Genomic DNA, 4,641 nt, shown 5'->3' on the forward strand with positions numbered 1-4,641 from the left:
TTAACTGTTGTGATGGAGAGGAGATTCCACCAGGTGCTGCATGCATACAAATGACACCTGCTGAAATTCCCTTTTCTGTACAACTGTTAAAGATACAGGAGCCCTGTCCTCTTTTCCGTATGGACACCCTTATATTTGCCCTGCCCCTTTGCCCTTCAGCCCTGTCCACCATGGGAATGCAGTTCCCGAATGCTTCGCCGAAACGGAATTCGGCCCGTGGGCTGAAAGAGCTTTTGCCCCCCTGCGTTAACGTACTGAGGTGGGAATACAAACCTGATCTGCAGAGCAGGCATTGAAAAGCTTTCAGCTGCCTGTCTGGGCTGATTTTGAGACGAGACAAGAAGAATGACGGAGCAGGTTAGCTTCAGTGATTTAAAACTTGGGGGTGGAATGCAAATAGACTGTGCATTAAGTTCTCAGTTTTTATAATAAAAAAAGCCAAATGATACAACCCTCATGTGATGTACAGTCTCGGTCCCCTGTGGGGGTTGAGAAAGGAAGCTGGCAGAGGGTGATACAATCAGCTGCAGTGCTGTGGGCCCCACACGCCTGGCTTTCCCCCCTCCAGCCCTGGATGAAGGTTGTGCATCCATGAAAAAATTCCCCGGGACATCTCTGTGAACTCAACAAGTAAATTCTTCTAAGGCAGCTTTTCCCAATCTTGTGCCCTCCCAGTGGGTTGGATTATGCTGCCTGAGGGATTCTGGGAGTTGTAGTCTAACACATCTGGAGGGTGAGCTTGAAAGTTACTACCGAGGAACACATGATTTTTAATTGAGTTATTTGGAGGTAGGGTGGGATAAAATAGAGCGGCCTATTCTCACAACAGCCCTGCAAAGTAGGCTAGCTAGAGATCGAGCGAGTGGCCCAAGCTCACCCAGCAAGTGGCTGATTTGAGAGGCCAGGTCTCCAGGTCTGAGGCCAACACTTCAGCCACTTGCATTGCGCTGGCTCTCCTTAGGATCTTGGGAAATTAACTTAATAAAACATGTAATAATCCAGCAGGCAGGGAGACATTTCTGCTGCAATTCTACCAAAATCACCGCCTGAAATACAGCTGCTTGGAGTGGGTATTGCAAAGTACCAGATGTCAACAGAAGACTGAATCACATCCCGTTGAATTCCTGAGAACATGTTGCTGCACTCGCTTTATATGGCTCAACTTCCTCTGTTTCTAAACGGCAGCAGCACCACAAAGAACATCTTGGTACAGAGAGATCACAGTGTTCCCAGACATTCACAGCTCATCCATTATTACCCACCTGCATCCCTTGGAATGAAAGCCGCTGCCCCTGCCAGAGACCAATCTCTGCCAATAGACATCCATGCCTCTAGCTAAAAGGCCATTAGAAAGCCTGACATACGGCCTTCAATACTGATGGAGACTTAAGGCATGGTGATGCAGTGACGGGCCATGCAAAATGTGCAGTGTTTTGCTTTTATAAAGAAATCATAGAATCGTACAATAGTAGGGTTGGAAGGGGCCTATAGGGCCATCGAGTCCAATCCCCTGCTCAATGCAGCAATCCACCTTAAAGCATCCCTGACAAGATCGTTGTCCAGGTGCCTCTTGAAGGCCTCTCGTGGGGGAGAGCCCACAACCTCCCTAGGTAATTGGTTCCATTGTTATACTGCTCTAACAGTCAAGAAGCTTTTCCTGATGTCCAGCCGGAATCCAGCTTCCTGTAACTTGAGCCCATTATTCCGTGTCCTGCACTCTGGGAGGATCGAGAAGAGATCCTGGCCCTCCTCTGTGTGACAACATTTCAAGTATTTGAAGAGTGCTATCATGTCTCCCCTCAATCTTCTCTTCTCCAGGCTACACATGCCCAGCTCTTTCAATCTCTCCTCATAGGACTTTGTTTCCAGACCCCTGATCATCCTTGTTGCCCTCCTCTGAACCCCCTCCGGCTTGTCAACATCCTTCTTGAAGTGTGGTGCCCAGAACTGGATACAAATCCTTCCATCACATACTGTTGGCATCAGCAGGACTGGCTTCAGATTTTGGGGGGGAGGGACGTTGGGAAATTCCATCTTGGGGGGAGCTTTTATGTGGGAAGCGGAAGCATGGGACAGGAGGATGGGGTGGAAAGAAGAACAGAGGAACTACACCAGAGCCCTTTGCATAGTTAAGAGTGGACTCTGGGCCTCACTCTGTTGAGCTTTAGCCCTTGGACAGGTTGGAGATAGTGTGTGCTAAGATGTCTGCACTGACTCTCAGCTGGTGAAGCCCTTGATGGATCTGGACCCTGGCAATTGCCTGACCATGCCAAGCCCCGGCCCAGGATTATTATTATTATTATTATTATTATTATTATTATTATTATTAATTGCATTTTTATACTGCCCAACTGCCGAAGCTCCCTGGGCGGTTCACAAAAACCAAAACCATTTAGAGTATAAAACAAACAGTGCAGTCACCAGGATGGGAAACCAGCCAGGATTAGAGAAAAGGAAAAGAAAGGGCCTTGAAACATGCCAGGCCAAGTAAATCATCAGATGAATTATTTGCCACATTCGCGGCTTATGGGGCATGTGAGTGAGGGGAGATGAACCCTTCCCCACCACTGTGGTCCATTGTCCCAGCTGCTTTTCTCCCCCTCCTGCTCTCACACTAGGAGAAAAGCACCTGGGGTGGGGGACCAGGGGTAAGGCAAGCAGACAAGGGGAGGGAGGGTTCAGCTCCCCTTTGGATGTTACCGTTATGTATTATTTCATTTTAGGATATTTATATACCGCTTCCTATTTTCAAAATCCTGAAGCAATTACAACAAATTATAAAACAAAACACAACATTTCGACAAGCTAATGGTTGGGAAAAACCAGGATAAACAAGTAAGTTTCATTGAAAGCACATGATGGTTGGTGTCTGACCTATCGCAGAGGTCATTCCAACGGGAGGGGGCCACCACAGAGAAGACCTGTGGCCATATTGCTGCCAGATGGGTCTGTTTGGGGGTGGGGGTGGCGTGGACAACTGGGCCTCTCCTTAAGTACAAAGTGATCTCTAACGGGTCTGTATAGGGGAAGATGATCTTTAAAGTAACCTGACCCTAAGTTGTTTTGGTCCGCTGCTTTATATATGAACAGGGCAGGCCCATGAGCAACCCTAGTTTGTCACTGAGGTGGTAAGCCAGAGTCTGGGATATACAACTTCTGCTTAGAAGTGGGCTTCACATCATTGAATAATATTGTATATATGATATGATATTCACAGAAAACTACATTGCAGGGAGAAGGCTACGCTAGAACTCGTCTCCTTGCCATCTAATTTCCTATTTGCCAAGGGAAGCGTGAATGTGTGTGTGTGTGTGTGTTTAAGTTTGTTCAATCATGTGAACCCAAGGCGAGAGAATAATCTCAGGTTGCTATAAATGAACGTATTGCTGACAAGCCCGACATGTTTGGCCCCTTGGCTTTTTATTAGGGCCTTCCCCACCGACTGGGGTGCCGGTGTTTATAGCACAACACAAGCTGTTGTACAGAATTTCTGCAGACTAAAAAGCAAGAGGCCGAAACGCGTCAGGCTTTTCAGCAGTAACCTCGTTTATAGCATCCTGAGACTATTCCCTCTTTTCGTTCATCTCGGATGCTCAGCTACCTTGCACAATCATGAGAAACCCCCACCTGTAGTCTGAAGAGGTTCACCTGTCCATCCTCCTTTTGGTTTGCTGGTTATAAAGAGAGAGAGAAAGCTCGCGCATTGGGGAGAAGAGAACTAAGCTAAAATACCGCTTCTCCCTTCCATTGTAGCTTGCCGTGGGCATACAGGGCCGGTGCTACCATTAGGCCAACTAGGGAGCCGCCGAGGGCGCAGACCTCAGAGGGGCGCAGTACTGACCTTTAAGGGACACAGTTCTATACAAATTAGCTGTTTTAAGAAAAAACATAATAAAAGGAAAATATAATAGTTCAGAAACTCTTCTTGAACAGCTGAATTGAAGTTAGCAAAAAAAATTTTGGGGGGGTGCAAGTAGCTTGCCTTGCTTAGGGAGCAAAATAGTCTGGCACCGGCCCTGTGGGCATGGGGTGTCTTTCACGTGTGGAAGCACTCCCCCACCTCCATTCAAAAGTGGTACAGTCCCAGGACGACTATACTAGATGGTTTCTTCCCCCACACCCGCCACCCGCCTCTGTAGGTAGGCTCTCACTGTTTGGGGGCGACAAAGGAAAGGAAAGGAACCTCTCGTGCAAAGCACTTGAGTCATTGCTGACTCCTAGAGGGACGTCTGCTTTCGCTGACGTTTTCTTGGCAGGCCTTATAGCGGGGTGGTTTGCCGTTGCCTTCCCCGGCCGTTATTACCTTTCCCCCAGCTAACTGGGTACTCATTTTACCGACCTCGGGAGGATGGAAGGCTCAGTCGACCCGACAACGGCTGCCTGAAACCAGCTTCCGCTGGGATTGAACTCAGGCCGTGGGGAGAGTTTCAGCTGCAGAAACTGCTGCTTTACCGCTCTGCGCCACACGAGGCTTGGGGACGACAAAATGGCTACCAAATAGCAAGCAGACTCTCGTTTTCAATCCAAACCAGTTTTTTTCTTAAATTATGACATTGCATCCCCTCTTCTTTTCTTCCGACCCCTCCCCCCATACCATCTCATCCCCCGCCCCATCCACCCAGGGAACCCAGAGTCCTGTCT

The sequence above is a fragment of the Elgaria multicarinata genome, chromosome 11 (assembly GCF_023053635.1).
Source record: "Elgaria multicarinata webbii isolate HBS135686 ecotype San Diego chromosome 11, rElgMul1.1.pri, whole genome shotgun sequence".
Taxonomy (NCBI): Eukaryota; Metazoa; Chordata; class Lepidosauria; order Squamata; family Anguidae; genus Elgaria; species Elgaria multicarinata.